We start from the raw sequence: 18,965 nt of genomic DNA on the forward strand, positions 1-18,965 counted from the left end.
TTCATCAACAGGTTATTAATCTCCCACAACCTGCATCGCACATTACATTCTTCTTATCAAAACCTGTTATCCATTCCCTCTTTAAGACACCTTGGCACCGTGCATACTAATAAAGTTCATCACTTGATAAATTTAAAACTAGCTTGAAGGCCTTTCTTTTAAAGACGCATTTGGAGTATAATAGTCCTTTTAAGGACTGTAATGGGACTTTGCTCCTTGCTTTTCTTATTCATTTTAATCTTTTCTACAAAGTGCTAGATTATTTATTTTTTGTTTCCTCCCTTTTGTTTTCATCCTTCTCTCTTTCTTTTTCATTATAATTTGTTTTGCTTTGTTTTTAAATATATGCCTTTCTGACTGTCTGTTTTAATAATTACACAAATGTATTTCTACCCTTTTTCATTTTGTTTCGGTAAGTTCCCCAAACAAACCTGAAACCTACTTACAGGGAGCTCTTCTACGTTTAAAAGTTTTAGAAACCATATTCGTTCTGTCCACTGAATATACATTAACATTTTATAACATTTCCAATATTCTTTTATCATTCTTAAAAACTTATTTCAGACAATTTGTCTATGTATCAAACAAGCTGCTGAAAAGTTCTCAGCCGGCCTACAAACAGTGCTGAAAACTAGTCAGCCTGCTTGTCACTACAACAAAGGACAAAGACTGCCACAGAATCAGCTCTAGGACACCCACTGCAAAAACCAAACCTGATCTAATACATATATGCAGACGACATCTCCATCCTAACAGCATAACAAATGAAATCTCAAAATACATTACTCATATAATGACTGAAATAGAACATTGGACAAGCAACTTCAAACTGAAACTTAACACAGAAAAAAACAAAAATCTTCCTTGCAAGCCCAACGGATAAAATTACCAATTCAACGCTACATATAAAAGACCATGATTACCCAATTACCAACACAATAAAAATATTGGGAGTCACATTGGACACACAAACCTCACTATGATTGAACACACGAATATTGTGGCAACAAAATGTTTCACGATGTTATGGAGATTAAAGACCATCAAAAAAATACTTCGACCCACTATCGTTTAGATTACTAGTGCAATCACTAGTGCTTTCTACCCTGGACTATTGTAATATCGTTTATTTGGGTATCATTCAGAACTCAGCTGTCCGCTTGATATATGGATTAAAAAAGAATGACCATGTCACCCTCACCACAAACCACTGTCAGTTGAGGCAAGAATATTATTCAAGTTCTCCTGCATATGTTTCAAGCTAGTTTGGGGACTAGCATCTATGTATCTACAAACCCACTTTGCAATCCACAACCCAACAAGACAAACCAGAAACAGCTATCTTTTTTGCATACCCAAGCATAACCAATTGTAAATACAAAACCTTTCTGGACAGAACCTTCATGCTCCAAGCAGATAAACAACAACATTGGCTAGACAGTCACATTAATAAAGCCAAACTGACCTACAATGCCTTTAGAAAACTCATAAAAACTACCCTATTTGACAGATACATCACCTAAACAGAACCTCACCAAGCACTCTTTCTTTTCACAATGCTCTCTGAAATCCTAATTTGTGCTGTTTCTGAATCTCTAAACAAACTGTACATTGTAATTTTTTCCCTTTTTTTTTCAGGAAAGCTGTGATTTTTCTTTACAGGTCAGCTCCGAAATTCTTAGCAAACATTATATTTTGTAATTTTGATTCCTAATAGTCTCTGTACTCTGTACTCCCTCCACATATTGTAAATCACTGAATGTTCAGCTCTCTTAAATGTAAACCGCCCAGAGTCGCAAGATTGTGGCGGTATAGAAGAATAAAGTTATTACCATTATTATTATTATTACTGAAGCAAACAAAGTCTCATCTGTCTAGGAGGTGGAGAATCCTAAGTGCCTTTATGACCCATTAGAAAAACAATATCACAATGCAGGAATTTTTTCAATAAAAAAAAACAATATAACAATGCAGAAATTTTTGCTTACCTTACCTTATAAGCGAGGTACATTAATAATATACAATATAATCTTATACTCTATAAAATCTTATCTAAGCGATAGAAGAGAAAAGCGCATGCAAAGAATGGTACAGATGACAGAATGTGCAGACGTTTCTATAACTCCACAATAGAGACTTTCCAAAAGTCTTCACTTAATTTCATTCTTCCCAAAAGAATGGCAGCTGCTTATTTTCGCGGCGGGAATTTACCGAAAACTCCACATTAATATTTGTCCTTGCCAAAAGGACAGTAACCGCGGCGGGTTTACCGAAAACCCTACAATTTAAATAAAGGGTTGGAACATGATGCCAATACCTGTGAGTATTAAAGAACAGAATTCAAAATTCAGAAATACTCACAGTGTACATGTTTCAGTATCAATGCAGTGATTACAGGGGCTTATGGGCATGGGTCCCTCCTCTCTATGGGTCCCTAACCCACCCCCAAAACGACTTAAGCTGCCTCTGGGCTGGACGACTAGGCTTTCCTATGCCAGGCTGCCAGGTGATGATGGTCTAGAGGCTGAAATTTAAAGTTGTGAATAAAATTTTTATGGGGGTGGGGGTTGGTGATCACTTGTGTGTGGGGGGGGTCCTGTGTTATGTGTTTGCAGTACTTATCTGGTGAGTTTAGGTGGGTTTTTTGTGACTTAGACCATGTTTTATATGGTCTAAATCACAACGTCCAAGTTCCGTCTAGGCTCTGTTGGTTAAACTTTCGGGTTATTACATGCTGTACGACTAAGTCTAAGCCGGCCCACGTCCCGCCGAATTCCCGCCCTCGACACAGCCCTCCCGAAACACAACCGTTTAGCTTTGGACGTTGAGCTTGCACTATGAAGGCCTAGGTTGTTTTTAAATACTTCCAAAAACCGGTTTTATTATCGGCGCTTGGACGTTTTTGAGAAATGTTCGTCCAAGTGCCGACTTAAGCCGGTTTTTGGACGTTTTTCTCTTTTGATTATGAGCCCCATAGGCTTTATGTGCAGAAAAAAACTTTAGTAGACTCTAGGAAAACATACACTGGGTTTTACTAAATGGCGCTAGAGGTTTATAGGAGTGGGTTGGCGAGATAAATGCTCCAAGACTCAGGAATTCTATAAGCGTTGGAGCATTTACCTCACCGGTCTGTGCTAAACACCTCTAGTGCCATTTAGTAAAAGCAGCCCAACATTTCCAAATTTCCAAGATTATCAATCATTTGATATACCGCCCAATGCAAAAGCATCTGGGAGGTTTATATAATTCAAATAAAACTAATAGAAAATATAAGAGAGTATGCGAGATATTGGAAGAATAATGATCAAAGAACGTATAATATACCTGTATATGTTCCTGGGACAAAAAATGGAGTAGGACAGGATCTACACTTATGCATTTGTCATTTAAAAAGCATGGGTTATATCTATATATATAAAATCGGAGGTATGTACCGTATTTTCACGCAAATAACACGCACCCGTATAAAACGCGCACACGGATATAGCGCGCAGAAATCACGATGATTTGCACAAAAACTTTGATATACCGCGCTCACGGGTATACCGCGCATGCTGCCCGACGCTCCTTTCGCCCGCCCTGACTTTCCGTGCGCTGTCCCGACTCTCCGTTCACCCCCCCTGACTTCCGTGCACTGTCCCCCCTTGAAGGTCTGTCCCCATCCTGAAAGCCTGATGCCCCCCCCCCCGACGTCCGATACATCCCTCCCCCCCCCCCGACGTCCGATACATCCCTCCCCCCCCCCGAAGGACCGCCGACTCCCCAACAATATCGGGCCAGGAGGGAGCCCAAATCCTCCTGGCCACGGCGACCCCCTAACCCCACCCCGCACTACATTACGGGCAGGAGGGATCCCAGGCCCTCCTGCCCTCGACGCAAACCCCCCTCCCCCCCAAGAACCTCCGACCGCCCCCCAGCCGACCCGCGATCCCCCTGGCGACCCCACGACCCCCCCACCCCCCCTTCCCCGTACCTTTGGTAGTTGGGCCAGAAGGGAGCCCAAACCCTCCTGGCCACGGCGACCCCCTAACCCCACCCCGCACTACATTACGGGCAGGAGGGATCCCAGGCCCTCCTGCCCTCGACGCAAACCCCCCCCTCCCCCCAAGAACCTCCGACCGCCCCCCAGGCCGACCCGCGATCCCCCTGGCGACCCCCCACGACCCCCCCACCCCCCTTCCCCGTACCTTTAGTAGTTGGCCGGACAGACGGGAGCCAAACCCGCCTGTCCGGCAGGCAGCCAACGAAGGAATGAGGCCGGATTGGCCCATCCATCCTAAAGCTCCGCCTACTGGTGGGGCCTAAGGCGCGTGGGCCAATCAGAATAGGCCCTGGAGCCTAGGTCCCACCTGGGGGCGCGGCCTGAGGCACATGGTCGGGTTGGGCCCATGTGCCTCAGGCCGCGCCCCCAGGTGGGACCTAAGGCTCCAGGGCCTATTCTGATTGGCCCACGCGCCTTAGGCCCCACCAGTAGGCGGAGCTTTAGGATGGATGGGCCAATCCGGCCTCATTCCTTCGTTGGCTGCCTGCCGGACAGGCGGGTTTGGCTCCCGTCTGTCCGGCCAACTACTAAAGGTACGGGGAAGGGGGGGTGGGGGGGGCGTGGGGGTCGCCAGGGGGATCGCGGGTCGGCTGGGGGGCGGTCGGAGGTTCTTGGGGGGGAGGGGGGTTTGCGTCGAGGGGCAGGGGGGCCTGGGATCCCTCCTGCCCGTAATGTGGTGCGGGGTGGGGTTAGGGGGTCGCCGTGGCCAGGAGGGTTTGGGCTCCCTTCTGGCCCAACTACCAAAGGTACGGGGAAGGGGGGTGGGGGGGTCGTGGGGTCGCCAGGGGGATCGCGGGTCGGCTGGGAGGCGGTCGGAGGTTCTTGGGGGGGAGGGGGGTTTGCGTCGAGGGCAGGAGGGCCTGGGATCCCTCCTGCCCGTAATGTAGTGTGGGGTGGGGTTAGGGGGTCGCCGTGGCCAGGAGGGTTTGGGCTCCCTTCTGGCCCGATATTGTCGGGAAGTCGGCGGTCGTTCGGGGTGGGGGTGCGAGCGGTCCTGCCGGGGGGGGGGGATGTATCGGACGTCGGGGAGTCGGCCGGGCAAGAGGGCTTGGGCTCCCTCTTGCTCCGATCGTGGATGCGGGTGTGAGCGCGTGCGAGCGGTCGTTCGGGGTGGGGGTGCGAGTGGTCCTGCCGGGGGGGGGGGGATGTATCGGACGTCGGGGAGTCGGCCGGGCAAGAGGGCTTGGGCTCCCTCTTGCTCCGATCGTGGATGCGGGTGCGGATGGGAGCGCGTGCGAGCGGTCGTTCGGGGTGGGGGTGCGAGCGGTCCTGCTGGGGGGGGTGAATCGGGGCGTCGGGCGGGGTGGGAACTATGTTTTAAAACTTTGGTATACCGCGCTCACGCATATAACGCGCGAGGGGTATGCGCGGTAGGTAAAAAACGCGTATAACGCGCGCGTTATATGCGTGAAAATACGGTATGTGTGTATGTATGTGTGTGTGTATGTGTGTATGTGCCGCGATCACGCAAAAACGGCTTGACCGATTTGAACGAAACTTGGTATGCAGATCCCTCACTACCTGGGATGATATGTTCTGGGGGTCTCGCAGCCCACCTGCACACGTGGGCGGAGCTACAAACATAAAATCAGATTTCACCCATTCATGTCAATGGAAAAAATGTAAAAAGCTGCCATTCTCACAGTAATTCAAAAACGGCTTGACCGATTTGAACGAAACTTGGTATGCAGATCCCTCACTACCTGGGCTGATATGTTCTGGGGGTCTCGCGGCCCACCTGCACACGTGGGCGGAGCTACAAACAGAAAATCAGATATCACCCATTCATGTCAATGGAAAAAAATGTAAAAAGCTGCCATTCTCACAGTAATTCAAAAACGGCTTGACCGATTTGAACGAAACTTGGTATGCTGATCCCTCACTACCTGGGGTGATATGTTCTGGGGGTCTCGCGGCCCACCTGCACACGTGGGCGGAGCTACAAACAGAAAATCAGATTTCACCCATTCATGTCAATGGAAATAATGTAAAAAGCTGCCATTCTCACTGTAATTCAAAAACGGCTTGACCGATTTGAACGAAACTTTGTATGCAGATCCCTCACTACCTGGGGTGATATGTTCTGGGGGTCTCTCGGCCCACAACTCTATGTTGCTTGCTCAAGGGTGGGTTCACCCAACAATTTATATGTTCTTGCTCCTGGAGGTGAAACTAAAAATGTTGTTTCTAATCAAGTTTTGTGTTAGTTGTATTGTATTCATTTTGTCAAATATTTCACATTATAATTTGAATATTGTACTTTTTATAAAGCTGTAAAAATATAATTTCATTCACCACTATAAAGTATCTTTATTTGAATCCATTTACTGTGTTATTGCTATAATTAAATACCCGTGCAACGCCGGGGCATCAGCTAGTTAATAATAATAACAGTTTATAAACCACAATACCGTTAAGTTCTATGCGGTTTACAATAGATTAAGCGAGGTACAAATTGATTGAATTTAAGAGGGGGGAAGAGGAGAGTTAATAGGACCGGAAATGCATTGTTGAGGAGAAAGAGATTAATAGGACAGAGGAATCACTATGGAGGAGAAATAAGATGAGTGGGTCAGTTGTCTAGGTACTTTAGGAACAGTTGAGTTTTCAGACATTTTCTGAATTCCTCATAAATAGTGGGTGAAAGCAGTTGATCTAGGTCTTTACCCCACAATGCTGCTTGATGTGAAAGAAGGTGTTCATGGTGTTTTTTCAGTTTACAACCTCTAACTGGGGGGGAAACAAAGTAGGAATTAGAACTCTTATTACCTTATACATACACAAAGATACTCCTTACTTGGAGCAGATATCACTGTTTTCTAGTGGACTATAAAAGCATATAAGCATATATGTTGTCTTTGTAAAGAGGTGCAGGAAAAAATAAGAAATATTATCCTCCCGTCAGCCAAATTCACAGTGAAATCTTGACAATTATCTGCTGTTTACTTTATTTTTAGTTCCTATTTAAATGGTTGTTGTTTTTATTTTCATTTAATTTCATATATAGGGAGGAAAATACCTCAGAAATTCAGGCCTTCATGTGTCATCATGTATGGCCCATAGGACTAAAAAAACAAACAAACCCCAAATCGGTCAAAAACCTACCATATGGGGGCGCTAGAGAGCCCGAACAAGATGGAGGCTTAGATCCCGAGCTCCCGCTAGCGATCCCGATACACAGCACATATCACTAAATCTACCTGCTCATACTCTGCTCCTTTTGCAACAAAACGATGCCTCAACCTAAGCAGGGCAAAATTGAGGCTGCTTTCGCCGGCACTTCGGGTGCAAAAAGACCGAAACAAGACCCACCGACGTCTACGAAGGGGGAAGCGGCCTGACCACGTGGCGATCCTGACTTGACCATTTCGGAGCAATTACAGTTAATTTCTAACATGATGTCAGAAAGCAAAGATGATATAAAAGACATCAAACATGAAATTATGAACTTAACTGAAAAATTCTCAGCGATGGATGCCAGACTACTCGTTCTGGAACACAAACACCAGGTAGTTGATGAGATTTCCGCTAATCAGAAGATGAACCGCCGAGCCCTGCATGTGCTAGAGAGTCTCCTGGAGGACCTCGGGAATTGCGGTAGAAGACAGAACCTCCGCGTCAACGGCTTACATGAAGGAACGGAAGGGTCGGATGCCTGCAAATTTTTTGAGGACTGGCTTCCCAAGGTGTTATCCCTCAAATTTGATCGGGCCCTTGAGGTAGAACGAGCCCATAGAGTGCCGACCAAGGCGCCTTCAGGCTCCCAACGGGCACGCCCGATGGTATTGAAACTACTGCGTTTTCCACATGTTGCTATGATACTAGATAAAATGAGATCTCTGAAAAAAGTTGAGTGGCAGGGGCAGTCAATTTATATATCTGCAGATTACACAAAAGACACGGCAGAGAAGCGCCAAAAATTTCTTGCCCTGCGTCCCTGACTGCGTGCGATAGAGGCCCGTTTTGGTCTCTTGGCTCCTGCATGCTTTAAGATCACATATCAAAATAGGACCAAAACTTACACGGATCCTAATGAAGTGGATAAGTTTTTGAAAGAGCAAGAGGACCTTGTGCGTATGGATACCTGATATTCTGTATTAATATTATTCATATTTATGCTTGCCATGACTTCAAATAATGTTGTGTGAACGGGTGGTTGTATAACTATTCTGCTGTTGTTGCTCCACTTTGGTGGGTATTGGTGCTGTGTTTTCACCATTGATGTTTAATGTTTGACTCATCCTCTTACAGGGGGATCGCTGGGGGGGTGAGAGGATTCTGAGCCTCCGTGTTGTTGCTGTGTCTCTTCCCCTCCGCAGGCCTTAGGGTTGGCTACAAGGCATCTGTCTTGTGGGTGGTTGGGAGTTGTTATGTTTGACGGGGGGGAGGGGGGATGTATGATTGTGGATATGTATGGGGTTTTTCTTTTTAGTTTTAGCTCAAGGCAGTGATGCTGTACTGTTATTGATACTGTCTCTGATGTTACTCAATGCTGATGGGAGTATGTAAGGTCTTATCTCTGAATATCAGAGGCTTACATCATCCTATCAAGAGGAAAAAAATGCTGCTGTTTTGTAAACATCACTCTGCACAGGTAGTCTTTTTACAAGAAACCAAGCTGAATGTCATTGAATCAGCCAAACTAAAGAGGGATTGGGTCTCACATTGTTTCTTCTCCCCAGCTGTTTCCACTAAGGGAGGGGTTGCTATTTTTTTGTCCAAACATCTTCATTACACTATAATTGGTTCCTCCCATGACTCCCAGGGTAGATGGGTATCAGTCACCCTTGATATAGCTTCCAGTAGGTATACATTCCTCTCGATATATGGACCCAATACTGCAGACCCAAAGTTCTTTCATGAGATCTCCAAGGAGCTGGCTTCCCTTTCTACTGACTATATCATTGTGGGTGGAGATTGGAATTTGGTTTTGGATTCCCACTTAGACCGAAAATCTCACTCCTCCTATCGCTTGCCTACGACCCATTCGCTCTTAAGAAATATCATTCAGTCCTATGACCTTGCTGATGTATGGCGCCTCTTTCACCCCAAAGATCAAGAGTATACCTTTTGGTTAGCGCCTCATGCGTCTGCTATGCGACTGGATTACTTCCTTATGTCTAATTCGCTCATACACTCGGTTCACTCTTCATCTATACTCTCCTGCCCTCTTTCGGGCCATTCTGCCATATCGATATCATATACTCTCTCGACCCCCTCACCCTCTACACCTTCATGGCGCTTGAATGTTGCTCTTTTGCAAGATCATGATTTCCTTTCCCAGGTGGAACTATGGACAACTGAATATTTCATGTACAATGATACACCGCTTGTATCTTATCAGATGGTTTGGGATGCCTATAAGGCGTACCTGAGAGGTCACATCATAGCCTATTTGGCTCATCTTGCCAAAACTCGTAAACAATCTCTGCTTGATCTTGATGCTCAAATAAAATCCTTGGAGGTTCGATATCATATCTCATCGGCTGCCTCAGATTTGATACAAATACGTAAGTTGAAATTCCAGTATAATACCATTCTATCTGAGCAGGCTGGTGTAATGTTGTTACATGAAGGTGCTTTATATTATGAACATCGAAACAAAGCGGGTACCTTGCTAGCTAACTACCTTAAACAAAGAAAAAGAGCTCGTCATAGTGTTGCCCTTAAACAGGGGGACTCTCTCATCACAGACCCTATAGCCATCACAGTATTACAGGCTGCCCGTCATGTCTCCATACCTCAATGTGTGATGTCATTAGATGCCGAAAAGGCTTTTGATTATGTGGAATGGAAATATTTGTTTCATACCTTACACTGGTTCCAATTAGGTGATGTATTCATTGACATGGTGCGCCTATTGTACTCTAATCCTAGGGCCAGGTTGAATGTGGATGGGCATTTTTCCTCGTATTTTTCTCTATCCAGGGGAACTCGCCAGGGGTGTCCCCTATCGCCCCTCCTGTTCAACCTGGCCCTGGAGCCTTTATTGCGACGTTTGGACACCTCAGCTGCCATCCAGGGTATAAAGTGGGTCCCCGTGAGGTACATCTGTCCGCATTTGCGGATGATGTGCTTCTTTATGTATCCAATCCGGAAACTACTCTACCGGCTGTGCTTACACTTCTCTCTGGATTTGGCACTTTGTCTGGTTATACCATCAACTGGGATAAGACTGAGGTACTCCCTCTGAATTTGCATTGTACTCAGGCAATGATATCCCCTTTTGGCCTTACGTGGTGTCCACATGATCTTAAATACTTGGGCATTCGTTTTTGCAACACCTGGCAGGACACAATAGATTTGAATATTACAAATCTCTTGACCAAGATTCAAGCGCTATGCACCCAATGGTCCCCCTTACATTTGACGTGGTGGGGTAGGCTAGAGTCCATACGCATGATGATGACTCCCCAAATATTATACGTTTTACAAATGCTCCCTCTTCCGTTTCCCCCTACTTTCTTTAAAAAACTGGATAAAATTATTGTACAATTTCTGTGGAAAGGGAAGCCACCTCGCATTGCATTATCTACCCTTAAAAGGCCTTGGCACATGGGAGGAGTTAATTTCCCTCACTTCTCTCTATACGCCTCTGCGGCTCTAATACGTGGCGTTAGCAAATGGTTTTTGCCCCGGACAGTCCTGATCTACCTTACTGGGGTGAAATTGAGAAAGACTTGGTGCATCCCTACTCTCTAGATAGGATTTGTTTTTCTTTAGAGACCCCATGTTTCCGGGATTGGGTGACTCTTTCTGTATCTCAGAAAGCACTTCTGACCCTTGGTCGAGAATTGCGCTGTCCCATTTACCTTTCTTTTTATTCACCTATATGGGGTAATCCCCAGATTATTGTGGGTTCCCGTATAATATACTGGTCTGTCTGGATCGAGTGTGGGATTTGGTACCTCCGAGACCTAATGAGGAGGGGTAGCCTGATGTCATTTACACAGTTGAAATACACTTATGGGTTGCCTCCCAATCAAGCATATAGATATTTACAACTTAGACATAGCATAATGGCTACTTTTGGGACTGATCTGAGTCGTCTCCATAGTACTCCTTTATCCCCTATTATTCATCTGTTGTCAGCATGGAGTAACAAACCGCATGTCATGTCTGTGATATATAGTGTATACCAAAATGCAGGTTCGCTCACGTTATTACCTGTCCAGCGCTTATGGGAACGAGATCTCTCTCGTTCAGTTTCTGAAAGTCAATGGAACCAGATATGGCAACGCTCCAATAGACCCTTGCACTCGGCCTCTCTTAGACAATCTTTGTTTTTTGTTCTTCACACATCGTTATGGACTCCAATCAAGCAACAACGAGTTGTATCCACTTCATCTAACGAGTGTTGGAGATGTCTTATGTCTACTGGAACTCTACAACACATGCTTTATGACTGCTCCTTTGTATCTGGCTTTTGGATGGACGTTGGAGATATTGTGAGTCATATTATTTCTTCTCCGGCAGTGTTGACTTATGATCTTATAATACTACGATCCTCAGCAATCGAACCTCCACTTCCTCGACATATGGAGACCCTGTTTGACATACTCTGTGGCTTGGCCATCAAGACTGTATTACTTCATTGGAAGACGCAGAGACCGATATCTGTTTCTCAATGGTGGTCTATGGTTCTCTCTGCGTATAAATATGAGTCCAGAGTGGCCGAGTGCAGAGGCTCTAAATCTATTTTTCGTAATATCTGGTCTCCTTTGATTGCTTACTGTGAGTGTACCACATGAGGTTTTTCATATGTGATATATCTTATTTTATATTTTTACAGTACTGTATTGATGGTGCTTTTGATACTATTAATGACTGTATATGCTATGCTATTGTATTTCAGCAAGCTTGTCTCCACTCTTTTATATTAGTGGATTGTTTATTTCGCTGCCACGAGCTGTTTTGTTATTGTTTTTGTATTTCTTTCTTTCTTAATAAAAATTGATTGACTTAAAAAAAAAAAAACCTACCATAATATCATGATGTGCATATCCACTTTTAAAACCAGTTTTCTATATCAGTTAATACACTTCCAAAATATCCACCACCACCCCTTTACAAAAGTGAGGAAGAGGTTTTTAGGACCGGCTAGCACTGTGAATGCTCTGCACTGCTACGATGGTCATAGAGTTCCTATGAGGAGGAGGAAGTGACGTCACCGATGCGAACGGGAGCTTGATCTCAGAGCTCCGTTCGGGCCCGGTGCTAAATTGTCGAATTCGCTGTGAAAAAGGCACTAAACTTTATTTTCTGGCAGCGGGGAAGAGAGCGCATGGAGCAGAGACCCCATGGCAATGCGAAAAAAACTCCCGACGGAGAAAACCGGCCAGCGCACGCTGGAACAAGCGCTGAGCCGGACAGCACGTGGCAGCGCGGGCCTGGAGACCAGCGGCGGTGAGGCGGATCACTTGAGTGGGGCTATAGCGGAGGTGGCTGCAATGATAACCGAACCGGTCCCGGAGTGCTCCCCCGCGGACCCCCTAACCAAGATAGATATGCAGCACTGGATTTCTGAAGTGAAAGCCAAGATTTCGGCTGTGGCGGTGCAGGTCTGGGAGGTGGTGCAGGAGCTGCGTACGGACCTTGTGGAAGTGGGCAACCGCGTAGAAGTGGTGGAAATGCGTATGGACAGCTGTGAGGAGACAGCGACCGGGATGCAGCGCTCCTTGGAAAGTGCCGCTGCGGATCATCAGCTTCTGCTAGATAAGGTGGAAGACCTGGAGAACCGCACCCGGCGTAATAACTTGTGGGTGCGGGGTTTACCTGAATTGCCGGAATATAAGGATGTCCGCGCTACCACTACTACTTTGCTTCGCTGGCTGTTGCAGAATGACACTCTGGAGCCGGGTCTTGAGTGTGCTCATCGGGCACTGGGGCCCCGCACCTCTAATCAGCCTAAAGATATTGTGCTGTGTCTACAGAGCTTTGTGCTTAAAGAACAGATCTTCCGTAGAGCCCGAGAAATGGGCACGGTGACCTGGGAGGGTCACCGGCTGGAATTCTATCAAGATCTGGCGGCAGGTACACTCCAGAAGCGCAGGGCGTTCCGAGAAGTGACTAAGGCTCTGCAGCGTAGCAATCTGCGCTACCGTTGGACTTATCCGTTTGGAGTGGTCATTACTATCAATGGAGTACATACTAGAGTTACTACAGTTCGTGAAGCCCGAACCCTCCTGCAACAAGCAGGCATTGAAGTCCCGGAGGAGCATGCTTCTTCCGTGGGTGTGGTGCCTAGTCGCGTGGGGCTCCCTACCGCCTCTAGATGGCAGCGAGTGGATCGAGGACCCCGAAGTGGGAGGGGGGGCCGAGGTGGTGGCCCCTCGCTTCAGAATACTGCTTCCGCTTAAAGTAGTCTCCCTTGATGGAGGGCTGCTAACTTTGATCTGCTGTTCCTCCCCCCTTGTGCTAACGGAAGGCTATTCCTCCTGTGGGGGTGAAGTTTACCCTGGGTGACTGTGCTCCTATGCTCTGGTTATGGGGAGGAGTTCTTGGGAGGACATTTTTGGACTGGATATACTGTGGAGGGGTGGGGGGGTGGGATGCAGAGGGAGAGTTTGGAGGGGTAGCGGGTTGGAGGTGGGGAGTGGACTGTGGAGGGTAGATGGGCATGTGTGTTTGATCTGGGGTGGGTAATGTTTGTTATTTGATAATTTTGTTTAGCTGTGGGGTGGTGTGACAGGGGCCTCGGGGATTGTTACATTCCTTGAATGTTGGTGGGAGATCTGTGGACTCTCACATGGGGGAGAGGGGGGTGGAGGGGAGGGAGGGTGGGGGGGAGGGGGTTGCAGGGGAGACAGAGGCTGGGTAGGATCTTTCTCTTTTTGGTATTCTTTACAATATGGGGGTTTTAAGTTAGTCTCTTACAATGTTCGGGGTCTCAATTCTCCCAATAAGAGGAGGGCTTTCTATAGGGAGCTGATCCGTTTGAAAGCGGATGTTTGCTTTGTTCAGGAAACACATCTGCTCCCGACTCATGAATATCTGGTTCGGGATTCCCGCTTTCCTCAGTCATTTTGGGCCTCTAGGGTGGGTACATCTAAGAGGGGAGGGGTGGGCATTCTCATCCGTATGGGACTTCGGAGTGAAGTACAAAGGGTGGTTAGGGATCCTCAGGGGCGGTATATCATGTTGGAGATCCTCATTGAGGGGTGTTTATATTCTTTGGTCAATGTCTATGCCCCTAATGAAGGTCAGGGGGCCTTCATTCGCGATCTGGTACCTCGCATTCTCCGATTTAAGGGGGGAGCTTTGGTTTTGGGTGGGGATTTTAACCTTACGGTGACTCCGCGTTTGGATAATTCGGGGAGGGCGGATCATTATGGGAGGAGGGAGCGCAAGGCGTTGAAGGAGGCGCTAGCTGCTCTGAATGTAGTTGACTGTTGGCGCTGGCTGCATCCTTTGGATAGGGATTACACGTACTTCTCTGGGCTACACTCCACTTACTCTAGAATAGATGCTTTATTTGTTGAGCGGGGGCTGCTTCGTAGGGTTGAATCGGCGGGGATAGAAGCGATTACGTGGTCGGATCATGCTCCTGTGTGGACCCGATTCCGGGAGGAGGGGGGTAGCTCGGGAATGAAATTTGACGTCTGAATGATAGTCTCCTCGACGATCCGGAGGTCGTGGTTCAAATTGAGGGATGGTTACGGGAGTATTTGGAGATGAATTTGGAATGTGGGGTTTCGAAGGAGGCGGTTTGGGAGGGTTTGAAGGCTACGTTGAGGGGCAGATTGATTGCTTTGGCCTCAGCTCGGCAACATAAACGTAGGGAGGAGGCGGCGGTCTTGTTGCATACTATTGGGAGGCTGGAGAGTCTTCATAAACGCCGACCTTGGGATGTAGTGTTGCGGGAACGTTTGTTTCAGGCACGCAGAGATCTTCAAGCGTTGGATCTGGAGCGTCTACGCTTTAATTTGCAGTTATTACAACAAAAATATTTTGAGTTCTCTAATAAGGCTAGCCGACTGGTAGCCCATCGATTGAAGGTGAGGCAGACGCGCAATCAAATACTGTCCGTTCGGGCGGCTTCGGGAGCACTGTTGCGTAAAGATGAAGATATCCGAGCACGTTTTGTAGAATTCTATTTGCACCTCTATTCTCCGGAAGCGGCTGGACCCTCGCCTGCTCTCGATGATTATTTATCTTCGGTGGGAATGCCTAGGATTGCATTGGCGGATGTGGCCCGGCTAGATCGTCCTCTCACGTTGATTGAGGCTCGAGGTGCTTTGCGTTCAATGAAACTTGGCAAATCACCTGGGCTGGATGGCTTTACTGTTCGCTATTACAAGCGGTTTCAGGATTTGTTGTTGCCTCCCCTGCTCAGCTTTCTTAATTCGTTGGAGGGTACCAGTGCGCTACCATTTTTCATGTGTTTAGCGGGTGTTACAGTGTTGGCCAAAGCGGGGAAAGATCCCCTTCATTGTGCTTCCTATCGACCGATATACTTGCTAGGGGTGGATACGAAGATATTTACACGGATATTGGCGGACAGACTGATGAGTTGGATACCTCGGTTGATACATCCGGATCAATCGGGCTTCGTGGTGGGGAGGCAGGTGGGGGATAACACGCGTAGGGTTTATAACCTGTTCGAGCGGGCGCGGTGTGGTGGGCGGGAGGCGGTCTTCTTATAGAGTTCCTATGAGCACTGGCCGGTGCTAAAACCCCTCTTCTGCACTTTTGTAAAAAAAAAAAAAAAAAAAGGGGGGGTTACATTCCTTATAACATCTTTGCATTCTTTGCACATGCAGCAAAACTGTACAACTATGAAGCAAGCACTTATCTTTATGCACCATCCAGTTGGCAAGATTTCCTCCAGTTTAACAATTTAGTAAAGAGCTGCAACATATATGCCTGTATATGTTCCCAATCTAGGCACGTCCCAGTGGTATATGAAGAGCATTTGCACAGTCTTTGACCAAGCCAATAAGAACATTGATACAGAAACCAATCATCACAGATAGTAAGGTTACAGTAATAAATTTAAAATATATAAATCTCTCTTTTTTTTCACTCTCTTCCTCTCTCTTTATATAGACATAGATGTACAGAGCAGCAAGCCACTAAGGCCCTCTTTTACAAAGGTGTGCTAAGCGTTTTATCGCATGCTAAATCAACGCACGCGTTAAAGCATCCATAGGATAACATGCACATGTTAGTGTTTAGCACATGCTAATATTTACCATGCGCTAAAAAGCATAGCGCACCTTAGTAAAAGAGGGGGTAAGGGTAATTTCAAAATAAGTAAAATAAGGCAAAATATACAAATCTGTAAAACATCGTGTATGCACTCTGACTACTTACACATTGTAGAATCCCAGTAGTTTTCAAAGGTGCTTCCTGTATTATTCTCAAAATAGACTGCAGCAGATACCTGCAACATTTTAATGGAATGAATAGAAATTTACTACATTATCAGAATAGTTAAAGGAACAAACATATTTTAAAAGAACAACAATTTTGTTTTCTCAACTTAGGTCCTATATTAGTAAGTGGTGATAAAGGTTTCTACCACGGCCCAGAGCGCTAAATGCTCCAATGCTGCTCCGATGCTAATAGGAATTTTAGCAGCGTTAGATCAGCGTTAGAGCATTTAGGGCTGGATTCTGTAACTGGCACCTATGTCAGTGGCTGCCTTAAAAGCGGCTGCTGATTGTGTGTCAATCACTTGACAGTACCAGTTACAGAATTGTGCCTAAATTCAGCCAAGATAGGTGGCTGAAATGTAGGCCCAGAAAACTCTGGTCTACATATCAATGCTAGTGCAGGATCCTAAAGTCAGGCCGCAGTAGCCATACGCTGATTGTGGCAGGGGAAGTTAGCGCTGATTGTGGCAGGGGAAGTTAGCCCCAATCAGCTGAGCCGGTAGTGCTCCCCAAAGCTGTGGCTTCAGAGGGTCCTGCTAGCTCAGCTGATCATGGGAGGGGGGAATACCCCTGTCATGATCAGCTAAGTGGCTGCAGCAGGAGATCCACCCAACATCAGCAGGAAAGATGCCAACTCCCTGCTGCTGGAACCCCCAAAATATCCCCCAATCGCAATAGGCAGGAGGGACACCCACTCCCTCCTACTTGCAGGCCCCCCAGAACCCATGATGTGCCCCAACTGCTGATACCCCTGAACTCCCTACCCTGACATCACCATGAACTCATGACCACCCCAACTGCCAATACTCCCAAACCCCCATCCCAAGCCCCAACCCCCTACTCCATACCTTTTGCAGTATGGCCGGCCAGAGGGAAGCCTACACTATGTGGCCAGCAGGCCCGCCTCTTCACAATGGCAGGCCTTCCCCTTCCCAGTGCATCCTGGGATGCATTGGGGAGAGGCCTAAGGGTCTGATTGGCTACCCAGGCCAATCAGGGCCTTAGACCCCTTTCCTGGAACATTCTGGGATACACTGGGAGGGGCCTTAGGTGCCTTGCCCATTCAGGGCCTTAGTCCCCTCCCCATTGCATCCCAGGATGCACCAGGAAGGGGAAGGCCCACCATTGTGAAGAGGCAGGTCTGCCAGTTGGAGGGTATAGACTTCCCTCTGGCTGGCCTTACTAAAAAAAGTATGGGGGGGGTTCAGAGATATCGGCGGTTGAGGCAGGTCATGGCTTCGGGGAGCACTGCTAGCTCAGCTGACTGGGGATAACTTCTCCTGCTGTGATCAGTTTATGGCTACTGCAGCCTGACTTTAGGATCCCACAGTGGCATAGATAGGCAGCTGAAATGTAGGCCAGGGTTTTTCAGCCCATCTATCTTGGTGAATTGCGGCTAGATAGCCACTTTAGCCCACCTAACGCCACTTCTGGCACTGGCCATACCTGCTTTGGCATTCTGTGGCCTAAAGTGGCTACCTAGCCGCGATGCCAGCTGCCTTTTATTTAGGCATCGGTAGGTACTTTAACACTGCTATTTTTTGCCATAGCAGTGTTTTTCAATTAACTCGGACATCGGCAGAGCACATACCGATGCCTAAGTTTTTGGCACTGGTAATAGAATTTCCCTGCTAGCACCTCAGGCTGCTGTAGAAACCTCTACTGCAGCTTAGTAAAAGAGGGCCTTAGAGCTTCTTTTATTAAGCTGCGCTAAAATGCAGCCTTAGAATGGCCTTACAGGGGTCTTTCCTGTACACCATTTTAGTGCAGCCAGAAAATGGCTGATTTTGCATTATCCTAACTACCGTATTTTCGCGGATATAACGCGCGCGTTATACGTGATTTTACGTACCGCGCATACCCCTCGCGCGTTATATGCCTGAGCGCGGTATACAAAAGTTTTTAAACATAGTTCCCACCCCGCCCGACGCCCGATTCACCCCCCCAGCAGGACCGCTCGCACCCCCACCCCGAACGACCGTTCGCACGCGCTCCCACCCGCACCCGCATCCACGATCGGAGCAAGAGGGAGCCCAAGCCCTCTTGCCCGGCCGACTCCCCGACGTCCGATACATCCCCCCCCCCCCGGCAGGACCACTCGCACCCTCACCCCGAAGGACCGCCGACTCCCCAACAATATCGGGCCAGGAGGGAGCCCAAACCCTCCTGGCCACGGCGACCCCCTAACCCCACCCCGCACTACATTACGGGCAGGAGGGATCCCAGGCCCTCCTGCCCTCGACGCAAACCCCCCTCCCTCCAACGACCGCCCCCTCCCCCAATAACCTCCGCCCGTCCCCCAGCCGACCCGCGACCCCCCTGGCCGACCCCCACGACACCCCCACCCGCCTTCCCCGTACCTTTGTGTAGTTGGGCCAGAAGGGAGCCCAAACCCTCCTGGCCACGGCGACCCCCTAACCCCACCCCGCACTACATTACGGGCAGGAGGGATCCCAGGCCCTCCTGCCCTCGACGCAAACCCCCCTCCCTCCAACGACCGCCCCTCCCCCAATAACCTCCGCCCGTCCCCCAGCCGACCCGCGACC

The 18,965-nt window shown here is 47.7% G+C and overlaps 1 protein-coding gene across 1 annotated transcript in view; it reads right to left on the reverse strand.

Moving 5' to 3' along the window:
• The window catches only part of CDH18 (cadherin 18), a 1,088,060-nt gene extending 1,071,682 nt beyond the window's left edge, over positions 1 to 16,378 (reverse strand). The window contains exon 1 of the mRNA XM_033935275.1: positions 16,358 to 16,378. The gene's annotated coding sequence lies outside the window, so the exon portion shown is untranslated. The remainder of the gene's footprint in view (positions 1 to 16,357) is intronic.
• Between the last annotated feature and the right edge of the window lie 2,587 nt (positions 16,379 to 18,965).

Source organism: Geotrypetes seraphini, chromosome 2, assembly GCF_902459505.1.
Source record: "Geotrypetes seraphini chromosome 2, aGeoSer1.1, whole genome shotgun sequence".
NCBI lineage: Eukaryota > Metazoa > Chordata > Amphibia > Gymnophiona > Dermophiidae > Geotrypetes > Geotrypetes seraphini.